The sequence below is a fragment of the Bubalus bubalis genome, chromosome 13 (assembly GCF_019923935.1).
Source record: "Bubalus bubalis isolate 160015118507 breed Murrah chromosome 13, NDDB_SH_1, whole genome shotgun sequence".
NCBI classification, from domain to species: domain Eukaryota; kingdom Metazoa; phylum Chordata; class Mammalia; order Artiodactyla; family Bovidae; genus Bubalus; species Bubalus bubalis.
Genome location: NC_059169.1, coordinates 45194261 through 45210763, shown reverse-complemented (window position 1 = coordinate 45210763; position 16503 = coordinate 45194261).

Genomic DNA, 16503 nt, shown 5'->3' with positions numbered 1-16503 from the left:
TAGGAAGTAAAGCAATACCTGGATAATAGGCAAATTTGGCCTTGGAGTACAAAATGAAGCAGGGTAAATGTTAACAGAGTTTTTCCAAGATAACACTGGTCATAGCAAACATCCTCTTCCAACAACACGAGAAGACTCTACAAATGGACATCACCAGATGGTCAACACTGAAATCAGATTGCTTGTATTCTTTACAGCCAGAGATTGAGAAGCTCTATACAGTCAGTAAAAACAAGACTGGGAGCTGACTGTGGCTCATATCATGAACTCTTCATTGCAAAATTCAGACTTAAATTGAAGAAAGTAGGAAAAAACCACTAGGCCATTCAGTTATGACCTAAGTCAAATCCCTTGTGATTATACAGTGGATGTGACAAATTGATCAAGGGATGAGATCTGATAGACAGAGTGCCTGAAGAACTATGGACAGAGGTTCTAACATGGTACAGGAGGTGGTGATCAAAACCATTCCCAAGAAAAATAAATGTCAAAAAGCAAACTTGTCTGAAGAGGTCTTACAAATACCTGAGCAAAGAAGAGAAATGAAAGACAAAGAAGAAAAGGAAAGATATATCCATCTGAATGTAGAGTTGCAAAGAATAACAAGGAGAGATAAGAAAGCCTTTCTCTCAATGCAAAGAAATAGAGGAAAACAATAGAATGGGAAAGACAGAGATCTCTTCAAGAAATTATAGATACCAAGGGAACATTTCATTAAAAGATGAGCACAATTATGGACAGAAACGGTATGGACCTAACAGAGGCAGAATATATTAAGAAGAGGTGCTAAGAATGCAAAAAAATATACCAAAAAAAGATCTTAATGACCCAGATAAGCATGATGGTGTGATCACTCACCTAGTGTCAGACATTTTGGAGTACAAAGTCAAATAGTCCTTAGGAAGCATCACTATGAACAGAGGTGGTGGAGGTGATGGAATTCCAGCTAAGCTGTTTCAAATTCTAAAAGATTTGTTCTTAAAGGCCTGCACTCAATATGACACCAAATTTGGAAAACTCAGCAATGGCCACAGGACTGGCAAAGGTCAGTTTTCCTTCCAGTCCCAAAGAAAGTTAATGCCAAAGAATGTTTAAACTTCCACACAATTGCACTCATCTCACATGCTGGTGAAGTATTGCTTAAAATTCTCCAAGCTAGGCTTCAACAGTATGTGAACTTAGAAATTCCAGACATACAAACTGGATTTAGAAAAGGCAAAGAAACCAGAGATCAAATTGCCAACCTTGGTTGGATCACAGAAAAAAAAAAAAGAGAATTCCAGAAAAACCTCTGTTTCTGCTTCACTGACTATGCTAAAGCCTTTGACTATGTGGATCACAACAAAACAGAAAATTCTTAAAGAGATGGGGAATACTGGACCACCTAATCTATCTTCTGAGAAATCTGTATGCAGATCAAGAAGTAACAGTTAGAACTGAACATGGAACAATGGACTGGTTCATAATTCAAAAAGGAGTGCTTCAAGGCTGAGTATTGTTTTCCTGCTTATTTAACTTATGTGTAGACTACATTATGTGAAATGCCAGGCTGGATGAAGCATAAGCGGGAATCAAGATTGCTGGGAGAAATATCAATAATCTCAGATATGTAGATGGCACCCCTCTTTTAGCAGAAAGTGAAGAGGAACTAAAGGGCCTCTTGATGATAGTGACAGATTAGAGTGAAAAAGTTGGCTTAAAACTGAACATTTGAAAAATGAAGATCATGGCATCTGGTTCTATAACTTCATGGAAAATAGATGGGGAAAAAATGGAAACAGGGACACACTTTATTTTCTTGGACTCTAAAATCACTACAAATAGTGACAGAAACCTTGAGATTTTATTCCTTGGAAGAAATGCTATGACCAACATAGAGATCATGTTAAAAAGCAGAGACATTACTTTACCAACAAAAGCCCATCTAGTCAAAGTTGTGGCTTTTCCAGTAGTCATGTATGGATGTAAGACTATAAAGAAAGTTGAGTGCCAAAGAACTGATGCTTTTGAGCTGTGGTGTCGGAGAAGACTCTTGAGAGTCCCCAGGACTACAAGGAAATCCAACCAGTCAATCCTAAAGGAAATTAGTCCTGAACATTCATTGGAAGGACTGATGCTGAAGCTGAAATTGCAATACTTTGGCCATCTGATTCAAATAACTGACTCATTGGAAAAGACCTTGATGCTGAGAAAGATTGAAGGCAGAAGGAGATGGGGATGACAGAATCATATGGTTGGATTGCATCACTGACTTGATGGACATGAGTTTGAACAAGTTCCAGTAGTTGGTATTGATCATGGTAGCCTGGTGTGTCGCAGTCCATGGGGTCACAAAGAGAAACTGGGGTCACTGCTGAGAAACTGAACTGAATTGAACTGTACTTAGCTACTCAGTTGTGTCTGACTCTTTGTGGCCCATCAGACTCTAACCTGGCATGCTCCTCTGTTCATGGAATTTTCCAGGCAAGAATAATGCTGCAGGTTGCCAATTCCCTTTTCAGGTGATTTTCCTTAACCAAAATATCCTGCCTTGCATATGGATTTCTTACTGACTGAGCCACCAGGGAAAACCTTTTGAGATAAGGCCAGACAAAAATATAGGTTGCACTCCATTTGTAGATAAGGTCTTATGAATGATTTCAGCTCTAAGGAAATTATCCAAGTCTTTAATTCCTTTGACTCTCTTTGGGAGAAGTGCTGAAATTTGGGAGGGGAGTATCCTTTGCACCCTGTATTGGGATGCCTTTTGTGTCTGTGGGGTTGCTGCCAGTAATATTTATTTGTCCTGGCTAAAATCTGACAATGTATTTTAAAGGATTTTTTTTTTAAGTAATTCTATGGCCAAAGGAATCAGAAGATATTTAAAGCCAGTAGAAATTGTTTGTCTCTGTTTTATTGATTGATTGTCTTTTTAAAGATTTCTTCCATTAGCTTAATAAAACTGTGAAATAAAACAAAGGAATATTCCAAGAAAAAGGACTCTAAATTCAGAATATAGAAATCTTATGATATCTATGGCAAATGAAGTTCTTCTCCCTGATCTAAAGATAATGAGGTTAGAAAGGTGAGTCCTTCCCTTCACTTCATTTAGATTGCAACCCAATTTGGGGGAATTAATAATAATTGTCCTATGAATGAGGACAACATGGACAAATCGTCTTACAATTTGAGTCTACACAAGAATAGAGAAAGCCTACTCATCCATTTTGCCAATCCACAAACTTGTCTCATTGTCTCAAAAGACTCATAGCTACTGTAAAAATTCTGGACTTAGTACACAAAGATATTTCCTGGGGGAACTTGCCTTCTTTATCTGTGTCAACAGGATACAAGTGTTTCTCCAAGCCTTTTCCAGGAACTAGAGGTCATCTGTTTGAAACACAAACTTCAGAGAGGCAATTTTATCAAAAGAAAAAAAAAAAATTGGAGGGGTAGATTATAGAGGTTGTAGCTTTAACTTATTCCATCTGCCACAGTACAATTTGGATCCACCTATTCTTTTGTAAGATAATGAGTTTAGTATCATTCCCATCTCATAGCTAAAATTTTAAAAGGAAAGCTAAGATCTCTTCATCTGTCTGTATGTTTATATATATATGTGCATTTATGCCATTAATAATGTGTGGTTTTTTTCTACCTTTGGATTATACAAAGAATTTATAGGGAATTTCCTGGTGGTCCAGTGGTTAGGACTTTTGGGCTTTCACTGCCCAGAGCCTGGGTTCAATCCCTGAAGAAGTATGATTTCCACAAGCCAAGGAAAAAGAAATGAAAAGAAAAGAAGATTAAGTGTTCATATAAATCACATATTTCCCCCCAAATATAGAAAATAACCCAGGTGTTTTTCAAGTTCTTATAATCTAAGTTAATTGGGAGGAGAAAAAATTAGTTTCAGTTTTTGGCCTTAATTAAAGCAGGCATGATTTGAGAGTTATCAATATTAAATATAATGCAGATTTATAGCAGTTATTCAGAGAAGGCGATGGCACCCACTCCAGTACTCTTGCCTGGAAAATCCCATGGATGGAGGAGCCTGGTGGGCTGTAGTCCCCAAGGTTCACATGGGGTCGCTAGGGCTCAGACACGACTGAGCGACTTTATTTTCAATTTTCACTTTCATGCATTGGAGAAGGAAATGGCAACCCACTCCAGTGTTCTTGCATGGAGAATCCCAGGGACAGGGGAGCCTGGTAGGCTGCCATCTATGGGGTCGCACAGAGTTGGACACAACTGAAGCGACTTAGCAGCAGCAGCAGCAGCAGCATAGCAATTATTCCACCAAAGTTTACTGAGTCAAATAAACTCATATGTTATCTCTGTTAAAGAATTTGTCAGCAAGAAAGGTAGGTTAAGATGATGGTTTGTCATTTAATGACTCACAAAACTTTCATGTATAATCTAAGCATAATTTCTGAAACAAATAAATTAACGTGATGTAAGTCTATAAATTTTCAAGAGTCTATAAATTTTCAACAGTAATTATGCTTTTTGATATGTCTACTTAAAAGTAGTACTGTTATTTAGGATTATCTAATAGTTTAAATTACAAAGGAAGCCTTGTCCAATAAGAATATGTGTTTGGCTTTCTTAAGTTTTATTTGTATGGTATATTTTATTAATGTAAGTGTTCCAGAGATTGTATAAAGTTCATACAAATCTGATATGTCCTGGGATAAGTCTATGAGTCATAATTTCAGCTATAATCTTAAAATGTTGTATGTCATAGAAATAACCAAATTTCCTTGTCAGTTCCATTGCAATTAACTCTCATCAGATTTTTACCAATGGGAATTTTTAAATCTTTTACTGTTATGCATTTGCAGAATTGAGATATGTAGAAAAGTCTATACCAAACTCTCTTGACCATTGACATCAATGCCAAATTATGAGGTATCAAATATTGGGTGAAAATTTCACAATTGAAGGTAATTCTACATGACATCTGATCCTATATAAGCTCAGTAACCTCAAAACCAATACAATATTGTAATTAGCCTCTAATTAAAATAAATAAATTTAAATTAAAAAAATAAAATCACTAAAAAAAAATCAAATTGACTAGGAAGAGAAGTAGCTGATGTTTAAGTGGCTGCTTCTTCCCATCATGTCTGATCTAGAACATTTATTTCTATTCTTTCTTCCACTTCTGACCATCTTTTATCTAAATCTAAAACTATGAAGGTCATTATGATTAAAAAAAATAATTTTGTATATTTTGGCTGTACTGAGTCTTCATTGCTTTGCATGGACTTTTTCTAGTTGCAGCAAATGAGGGCTACAATTTATTGTGGTGTGTGGACTTCTCACTGATGTTGCTTCTCTTGTTGTGTAGCTCAGGCTCTAGGCCTGTGGGCTTTAGTAGTTGTAGCACATAGTCTCAGTAGCTGTGGCCCTTGGGCTTAGCTTCTCTGAGACATGTAGAATCTTCCCAAAGGAGGGATCAAATCTGTTCCCCTGCATGGCAAGTGAGTTTTTAGCCATGGCACCACCAGAGAAGTCCTCTTTCTAATTCTTTTTTTTCCCCCATATTTTCCTTGCCTTGGCTTGAGAAAAATAATACCAAGGTTCACATACCTAAAGCCATTGCAAAGGAATCCAACTTGATTGATTATTAATGTGTGCTATGGTGCTGGTGGTCCTTTGGTTCTTTCTGCTCATCACTCACTACTCCCTGAATTCCAGTGCCTTAAAATGGTTGCATAAACACTTCTGGGAAGTAGAAATACAGTCATAGGAAATCTTAGCTGATTTGAGTCATGAAGACTTTGGCTCAGGGGTGCTCTCCAAAGCATGGGCTTTGTTATGTTGCTAATAATTATTAATATCTCCCTAATTCTATCTAGGTGTTGCATTCAATATGTCAGCAAATCTGGAGGACCCAGAAGTGGCCACAGGACTGCAAAAGATCAGTCCTCATCCCAATTCCCAAAAAGGGTAGTACTAAAGAATTTGATAACCATCAGGCAGTTACACTCATTTTCCATGATAGTAAGGTCATGCTTAAAATCTCGAATGCTAGGCTTCACCATTATGTGAACCAAGAACTTCCAGATGTCCAGTATGGGTTTAGACAAAGAAGAGGAACCAGAAAGCAAATTGCCAATATTCGCTGGATCATAGAAAAAGCCAGGGAATTCCAGAAGAACATCTACCTCTCTTTCATTGACTACACTAAGGCCTTAGACTCTGCGGATAATCACAAGCTGGGAAAAGCTCTTAATCTTTAAGATGGGGATGCCAGACCATCTTATCTGTCTCCCTAGAAACCTGTATGTGGGTCAAGAAGCAACAGTTAGAAGCCTGTATGGAAAAGCTGATTGATTCAAGATTGAGAAAAGAGTATGTCTACTGTCAAGTATGAGAAAAGGGCTGTCTACTGTCACCCTGTTTTTTTAACCTGTATGCTGAGCACATCATGAGAAATGCCAGTCTGGATGAGTTACAGGCTGGAATCAAGATAGGCGGGAGAAATACCAAAAACTTCAGGTATGCATTCTGATGACAGAAAGCAAAGAGGAATTAAAGAGCCTCTTGATGAAGGTGAAGGAGGAGAGTGAAAGAGCCAGCTTCGATGCACGATACTGGATGCTTGGGGCTAGTGCACTGGGACAACCCAGAGGGATGGTATGGGGAGGGAGGAGGGAGGAGGGTTCAGGGTGGGGAACACATGTATACCTATGGCGGATTCATTTTGATATTTGGCAAAACTAATACAATTATGTAAAGTTTAAAAATAAAATAAAATTTAAAGAAAAACCCTAAATATTTTTTTTAATTTTATTTTATTTTTAAACTTTACATAACTGTATTAGTTTTGCCAAATATCAAAATGAATCCGCCACAGGTATACATGTGTTCCCCATCCTGAACCCTCCTCCCTCCTCCCTCCCCAAAAACCCTAAATATTAATAATAATAATAATAAAGCTCATGGGAGCTGTCCCCACTGCTTCATGGCAAATAAAAGGGGAAAAGGTGGAAGTAGTGACAGATTTCCTTTTCTTGACCTCCAAAATCACTGCAGACGGTAAGTGCATTCATGAAATCAGAAGACAACTGCTTCTTGGCAGGAAAACTATGAAAAACCTAGACAGTGTGTTGAAAAGCAGAGACATTACTCTGCCTACAAAGTCTGTATTATCAAGGCTATTGTCTTCCCAGTGTTCACATACAGTTGTGAGAGCTGGACCTTTTGTAAAGAAGGCAGAATGTCAAAGAACTGATGCCTTTGAACTGTGGTGTTGGAAAAGACTCCTGAAAGTCCCTTGGACAGCAAGGAGATCAAACCAGTCAAACTTAAGGGAAACCAACCCTGAATACTCATTGGGAGAACTGATGCTGAAGCTGAAACTCCAGTATTCTGGTCATCTGATGTGAACAGCTGACTCAGTGGAAAAGTGAGTCCCTGATGCTGGCAAAGATTGAGAGCATAAGAAAAAGAGTGCATCAGAGGATGAGATGGCTGGATGGCATCACTGATGCAATGGACATGAACTTGGGCAAACTCCAGGGATGGCGAGGGATGGGGAGGCCTGGAGTGCTGCAGTTCATGGGGTTGCAAAGAGTCAGACACGACTGGGTGATTGAACAACAACAACAAAAACAACGAGAGTTTCTGAAAAGTTTTAAATGTACGTGGTAGCCATTGACCAGCCAGCCAACAGATGGTTTTTCTCTGATTGGAACAACAAAAGAGTACAGAAGAACCTAACCTAGTCTCAATAATGTGAGCCTAACATCTTCTATTGTGAACACGACACTAAGACTGAAAAGGCAAAGATAACTGAGAATCACTCCAAATCTTTTTTATCAAGCCTCCTAAATGGTCAAGAGAATGATCCAAAGTGGAGACTTTTGAAACAATTCCCTTGCACAAGATGGTGCTGCTCCTGCTCAAGGTACCACACTGGCAAACCAAAGCTTAGAAAACTTTCTTGTTTAGTTGCTAAGCCATGTCTGATGCTTTGCGATCTCATGGACTGTAGCCCACCAGGTTCCTCTGTCCATGGAATTTCCCAAGCAAGGATATTGGAATAGGTTGACATTGTTACTTTCTGTACCTGTAATTACTTTGCCTGACCAGAGATATCATTTATCCAAGTAAAACAATCTCAATACCAAGTCAGTTCTGGGCTCTATATTTTTTCTGTTGTTTCTTCTCAGTCCAAACAGGATGACTATGTAGCCTCAGCTAGTCATATATTTTGTATTTTTGTCTTCATTGTTATTTTTTAATACTGTGAAAGTTTCCTGTCTTCTACCCCATTTTGCAGTTCTCTAGACTCTTGGGAAGATACTCTTGCTTTACAAAATGTTAACGTTTGTTTTTATCACCTAGTTTGTCATCTTTTATTCATTTTTGTGTGTGCACAAGTGCATGTATTTTAGTTAAATAAACTTTCCAAGTAATTTATTCTATTTTATATTTCATATACCAGTTGGTCTAGGAAGTAATGTGGAAATTGATCACAGAATTTTATGGGAATTTAGTCACTAAACTACTTCATATATTCAAATTATTTTACTTTTATTCCATATAGTATAAAATTAAAGATTTCTGAATATTTAAACTGTAAGAAATTTGTTTTTCCATTTTATGAAATTGATACATGCTAAGTAATTTTGTTTATAATTATTTATCTTCCTAGGAGACAAATTCTCAAGTATATGTAATACATTGACCTTGATTAATAATTTGTGCTAAGTCTCTTCCAGTTCCAGTTCAGTTGCTCAGTCATGTCTGACTCTTTGAGAACCCATGAACCTGAGTATGCCAGGCCTCCCTGTCCATCACCAACTACCGGAGTCTACTCAAACCCATGTCCATTGAGTCAGTGGTACCATCCAACCATCTCATCCTCTGTCGTCCTCTTCTCCTTCTGCCCTCAACCTTTCCCAGCATCAGGGTCTTTTGCAATGAGTCAGCTCTTTGCATCAGATGGCCAAAGTATTGAAATTTCAACTTCAACATCAGTCCTTCCAATGAACACCCAGGACTGATCTCCTTAAGGATGGACTGGTTGGATCTCCTTGCAGTCCAAGGGACTCTCAAGAGTCTTCTCCAACACCACAGTTCAAAAGCATCAATTCTTTGGCACTCAAATTTCTTTATAGTCCAACTCTCACATCCATACATGACTACTGGAAAGACAATAGCCTTGACTAGATGGACATTTGTTGGCAAAGTAATGTCTTTGTTTTTCAATATACTATCTAGGTTGGTCATAACTTTCCTTCCAAGGAGTAAGCGTCTTTTAATTTCATGGCTGCAGTCACCATTTGCAGTGATTTTGGAGCCCAAGAAAATAAAGTCAGCAACTGTTTCCACTGTTTCCCCATCTATTTGCCAGGAAGCGATGGTTAAGTCAACTTTTTCACTCTCCTCTTTCACTTTCATCAAGAGGCTATTTAGTTCTTCTTCACTTTCTGCCATAAAGGTGGTGTCATCTGCATATCTGAGGCTATTGATGCTTCTCCTGGCAATCTTGATTCCAGCTTGTGCTTCCTCCAGCCCAGCATTTCTCATAATGTACTCTGCATATAAGTTAAATAAGCAGGTGACAATATACAGCCTTGCCCAATTATTTGCGACCCTGTGGACCATAGACTGCCAGGCTTTTCTGTCCATGGGGTTTCCAGGCAAAAATACTAAAGTGGGCTGCCATGCACTGCTCCAGTGGCTCTCTCCGACCCAAGGATTGAAACCACATCTTTCTCTTACGCCTCTTATGTTTCCTGCATTTGCAGGTCGGTTCTTTACCACTAATGCCACCTGGGAAGCCCAATTACTCATAGCATTGGCTATTTCTTGCTTAAAATACAAGAGTCAGTGAAATAAATGTCATTACTATACTAAAAATTTGACAAATTCCAGTCTCATTATTCTTTGTATAAGGTCATGAGTTCTTATAGACTATCTTAATAAGTAGATCATTACTGAAAAAGGATATACCACTCTGTCATATTAGCTCCAAGTTTTTATTTTCATGGTCTTCAGATCAGATCAGATCAGATGAGTCACTCAGTCGTGTCCGACTCTTTGCGACCCCATGAATGACAGCGTGCCAGGCCTCCCTGTCCGTTACCAACTCCCGGAGTTCACCCAGACTCACGTCCATCGAGTCAGTGACTCCATCAAGCCATCTCATCTTCTGTCATCCGCTTCTCCTCCTGCCCCCAATCCCTCCCAGCATCAAAGTCTTTTCCAATGAGTCAACTCTTCGCATGAGGTGGCCGAAGTACTGGAGTTTCAGCTTTAGCATCATTCCTTCCAAAGAAATCCCAGGGCTGATCTCCTTCAGAATGGACTGGTTGGATCTCCTTGCAGTCCAAGGGACTTTCAGGAGTCCTCTCCAACACCACAGTTCAAAAGCATCAATTCTTTGGTGCTCAGCCTTCTTCACAGTCCAACTCTCACATCCATACATGTCTACAGGAAAAACCATAGCCATGACTAGACGGACCTTTGTTGGCAAAGTAATGTCTCTGCTTTTGAATATGCCATCTAGGTTGGTCATAACTTTCCTTCCAAGGAGTAAGCGTCTTTTAATTTCATGGCTGCAGTCACCATCTGCAGTGATTTTGGAGCTCAGAAAAATAAAGTCTGACACTGTTTCCACTGTTTCCCCATCTATTTCCCATGAAGTGGTAGGACCAGATGCCATAATCTTCGTTTTCTGAATGTTGAGCTTTAAGCCAACTTTTTCACTCTTCTCTTTCACTTTCATCAAGACGCTTTTTAGTTCCTCTTCACTTTCTGCCGTAAAGGTGGTGTCATCTGCATATATGAGGTTATTGCTATTTCTCCTAGCAATCTTGATTCCAGCTTGTGTTTCTTCCAGTCCAGCGTTTCTCATGATGTACTCTGCATATAAGTTAAATAAACAGGGTGACAATATACAGCCTTGACGAACTCCTTTTCCGATTTGGAACCAGTCTGTTGTTCCATGTCCAGTTTTAACTGTTGCTTCCTGACCTGCATACAAATTTCTCAAGAGGCAGATCAGGTGGTCTGGTATTCCTATCTCTTGAAGAATTTACCACAGTTTATTGTGATCCACACAGTCAAAGGCTTTGGCATAGTCAATAAAGCAGAAATTGATGTTTTTCTGGAACTCTCTTGTTTTTTCCAGATCCAGAGGATGTTGGCAATTTGATCTCTAGTTCCTCTGCCTTTTCTAAAACCAGCTTGAACATTTGGAAGTTCACAGTGCACATATTGCTGAAGCCTGGCTTGGAGAATTTTGAACATTACTTTACTAGTGTATGAGATGAGTGCAATTGTGTGGTAGTTTGAGCATTCTTTGACATTGCCTTTCTTTGGGATTGGAATGAAAACTGACCTTTTCCAGTTCTGTGGTCACTGCTGAGTTTCCCAAATTTGCTGGCATATTGAGTGCAGCACGTTCACAGCATCATCTTTCAGGATTTGGAATAGCTCAACTGGAATTCCATCACCTCCACTAGCTTTGTTCCTAGTGATGCTTTCCAAGGCCCACTTGACTTCACATTCCAGGATGTCTGGCTCTAGGTCAGTGATCACACCATTGTGATTATCTGGGTCGTGAAGATCTTTTTTGTACAGTTCTTCTGTGTATTCTTGCCATGTCTTCTTAATATCTTCTGCTTCTGTTAGGTCCATACCATTTCTGTCCTTTATTGGGCCCATCTTGGCATGAAATGTTCCTTTGGTATCTCTGATTTTCTTGAAGAGATCCCTAGTCTTTCCCATTCTGTTGTTTTCCTCTATTTCTTTGCACTGATCACTGAAGAAGGCTTTCTTTTCTCTTCCTGCTATTCTTTGGAACTCTGCAGTCAGATGTTTATATCTTTCCTTTTCTCCTTTGCTTTTCGCTTCCCTTCTTTTCACAGCTATTTGTAAGGCCTCCCCTGACAGCCATTTTGCTTTTTTGCATTTCTTTTCCATGGGGATGGTCTTGATCCTTGTCTCCTGCACAATGTCACGAATCTCATTCCATAGTTCTTCAGGCACTCTATCTATCAGATCTAGGCCCTTAAATCTATTTCTCACTTCCACTGTATAATCATAAGGGATTTGATTTAGGTCATACCTGAATGGTCTAGTGCTTTCCCCTACTTTCTGCAATTTAAGTCTGAATTTGGCAATAAGGAGTTCATGATCTGGGCCACAGTCAGCTCCTGGTTTTGTTTTTGCTGACTGTATAGAGCTTTGCCATCTTTGGCTGCAAAAAATATAATCAGTCTGATTTCAGTGTTGACCATCGGTGATGTCCATGTATAGAGTCTTCTGTTGTGTTGTTGGAAGAGGGTGTTTGTTATGACCAGTGCATTTTCCTGGCAAAACTCTATTGGTCTTTGCCCTGCTTCATTCCATATTCCAAGGCCAAATTTGCCGGTTACTCCAGGTGTTTCTTGACTTCCTACTTTTGCATTCCAGTCCCCTATAATGAAAAGGACATCTTTTTTGGGTGTTAGTTCTAAAAGGTCTTTTAGGTCTTCATAGAACCGTTCAACTTCAGCTTCTTCAGTGTTACTGGTTGGGGCATAGACTTGGATTACTGTGATATTGAATGGTTTGCCTTGGAAATGAACAGAGATCATTCTGTCAACATTCTTAATTTGATTCACTAATAAGCTATCTCTTTTTGCTTTCCAAAGTCCAAATAAATTTCCATCACAAGTCATAGAGGTTTTAAAACCAGGTTGTTGACAATGCATTATGATGCCCTTTATGTGCCACATCTTCTCTAATGACTAATCAATGCAGCATGGTTTTTAAACACTCTTTTAAATTAGAAAACAATACAGAATAGAAATAAATAGCAAAGTAGGAGCAAAAGAATTGACCCTTCTATGAGTCAATCAACTCCTTTGATTGGTTGATTTTTATAAATGTGTTCACTTTGATTTTTGATTAGAGCCTCACAAAAACATTTAAAAATTTTTGGAACTAGGTCAAGTATATTTTTGCTTTATTGTAAATAGACATGACAGAAATAAAGGAAACATGTTGTGTGAACTATATCCTTTATTAAAATCAATTTTTAATCTAAGGAAGCAGATTTTTTTTCTTTTATATTTACAGTCACAATTTCTTACATGAAAATACAGATTAAAGTCAACTAGAAGTAGAAGTACACAGAGAAGATATCAGGAAAAGTATCACATGCAGAGCTTCTGTCTTCTTCTCCCTATAGAATGAAGACAGGATTACTTTTGTAGAATTCATGTTGACAATACACATGGAGTACATACTGCCAACCAAGAAAGCGTCTTAACATTTGGTTTTCCAAGATTTGGGAAAATCAGTCACATCCTGCCTGCCTGACTGATCTTTTATCTTCAGCCCTTCCCTGAGGTTGAGAATGATACATTTTGTTTCCATTCCCTACTGGAGGTAAAGCTGGTAGTGCATGGATCAAATAAATTACATCCATCATGAATTAAATTGTTAATCTAGTGGCCAAAGAATCCAGACAAAGATATCTGGAATGATAGTCCAAGAGCTTAGAGATCACCTCGTGGTAGTTTCAGCAAAGACCAGTCCTCTCTTTGGTTAAGGTTATTTCTTTACTATACAAGCCACTTCCCGGTCTTTGGCCAAGGTTCTCTGACAGCAAAGTGATCATACTTATTTGAGTGTCTACACTTAGCATAGCATCTATATGATGACACAGCAATAGTATTAGTGTGAATAGGTCTGTCATTTCAAGGAACCAAGTGTGAGTTAGGGACATATTTAAAGAAACCACAAATTCATATTGTAAGTTCATTACTTGCACTTTGATATCTTTGTATTAATTTAATCATGCTTTCCCATTTTGATGTACTGCTATTAGTGCCATGTGATAAACCTGTACAGAATTGTTTAGCATAGAAACTAGCTGATGGTTAACTAAATCTAGTTCTTTTAGCTGACCATTTTTTAGAGCCTGAAGAGTCTTTAAACATATTTTAAGGAAACATTTTTGAGAAACAAATAGGAGGATTTCCTTTTATTTAAAAATATTTTAAAGAGTGTATATTTTTTAAAGTCCAGGAAATAGCTGCTGCTGCTGCTAAGTTGTTTCCGTCGTGTCCGACTCTGTGCGACCCCATAGACGGCAGCCCACCAGGCTCCCCCGTCCCTGGGATTCTCCAGGCAAGAACACTGAAATGGGCTGCCATTTCCTTCTCCAATGCATGAAAGTGAAAAGTGAAAGTGAAGTCACTCAGTCGTGTCCAACTCTTAGTGACCGCATGGACTGCAGCCTACCAGGCTCCTCCATCCGTGGGATTTTCCAGGCAAGAGTACTGGAGTGGGGTGCCATTGCCTTCTCCAAATAGCAATGGGGAAAATCCTAAAGAAGCAAATTCAAATTTAGACTAATTTTTAACAAGAGTATATCATATATATAAATTAAAAAATCTAAATTTCAACTAGAATAAGAAAAACAAAAGAATTGATTGGGTTCACACCACTTAAATGTCCAGATGTTTGCCTATTCCAAGCACATCTCATACCAGGCATTTAAGCAACACTATTCATTTCCCCCCTTTATTTTCCTACCCTAAGCACTTTTCTCTGAGTGTCTGAATCATTCTCTTCTTCTGATATAACTGAGCATATACATGGGGAATAATGCACATGAACCATTTTATACTGATCTCAGACCCAACGTCTTAGGGAAAAAGAAAAAAAAATAAATTATGGTGTATGTTTTCCAACACATTGGTTCCATTTGGCCTAACAATCAATGATTAACTGCATAGAATAAGGGAATCATGGATCCTTAAACAAAAGCTACTGGGAAGACAAGAGAAATGTTTGCAGAAAATAAAATTTGTTGGGGCTGCAAAGTATGATTTAAATGTTTCAATTAAAATGGCCCTGAAATGAGCTTGCAAAATTATTAGAGCCATGAGATTCCATTCAGTATGCAAAATGTGCATTAAACCCAACTGCATTTAAAATGCTGTAAAAGAGTTATATTGTTTGATATTGCCAGCTTTTCTAAATAAGAGGCTGTGGTTAAAACCACTAGTAGTCCATAAGACTGTTCTATACATCAGTGTCTCTTTTGCTGTCTCGTATACAGGGTTATTGTTACCATCTTTCTAAATTCCATATATATGCGTTAGTATACTGTATTGGTGTTTTTCTTTCTGGCTTACTTCACTCTGTATAATAGGCTCCAGTTTCATCCACCTCATGGGGAGGGAGGAGGGAGGAGGGTTCAGGATGGGGAACACATGTATACCTGTGGCAGATTCATTTTGATATTTGGTAAAACTAATACAGTTATGTAAAGTTTAAAATAAAATAAAATTAAAAAAAAAAAACCACTAGTAGTAACCTCATAAAGGTTAATTCAGCCATTTCAGTCAGTCGTGTCTGACTTTGCAACCCCATGGACTGCAGCATGCCAGGCTTCCCTGTCCATCACCAACTCCCAGAGCTTGCTCAAACTCATGTCCATCGAGTCGGTGATGCCATCCAACCATCTCATCTTCTGTCATCTCCTTCTGTCATTTACTGTACTTTTATTTAAGGTAGAAGAGCAGAAAACACATAATGCATACTAAGTCACTTCAGTTGTGTCTAACTTTTTGCGACCCTATGGACTGTAGACCGCAAGGCTTCTCTGCCCATGGGATCCTCCAGGCAAGAATACTGGAGTGGGCTGCCATGACCTTCTCCAGGAGATGGTTCCAACCCAGGGATCAAACCCTGTTTTCTTTTTCTCCTGACTTAGCAGGCAGTTTCTTTACCAATAGCACCACCTGGGACACTCAAATATCTGAGTGTCTGTTGCAATGGCACCCCACTCCAGTACTCTTGCCTAGAAAATCCCATGGACGGAGGAGCCTGGTAGGCTGCAGTCCATGGGGTCACGAAGAGTTGGACACGACTGAAGCGACTTAGCAGCAGCAGCAGTGTTAGTATATGTGCTGTGGAAGCAAGCACTGCTGAGTATTAAAGGACTCAAGATCTCAAGTCTTTGATTAATGCATGAAAGAAATGGGTTAAAGTGTAATTTAAAATATTTTACTTTGAATATATGTATTAATAAATGTATTTATTTAAATAAAATTTTATTATAAAATATTGAATGTTTGTGTGTTTCCTCATGTTGATCCATTAAGTAATTCTTATACTATCCAACATTGTCAGGCTCATATTAAATGGTCAAAAACCATTGTGAATAAAAGTAAGATTTGTTTTTCTCAATAATAACATTGAGAATAAGTTTATATTCTTTCAGATTGCCATGCCATCTTTCAGATTAACATGATTTAGCTGCAAAAATGTGAGACAGAGTTAAATTTGAAGAATTAAAAACCCATAAATATAAATATATTTTAGTAAGCTCTGGCACCTAATCATAGCTAGATTATTCACACTATTCTTTACTTACCTTAAACTATTTTGTGTTATTTCTTACATTCTCTCTTTTAAGCTCTGAATTTTAGAGAGAAGTCTTTATAAAGGCAGTCTTGACTTGAACAGTCATTCAGTTCTGTCCAATATCAATAAGAATTT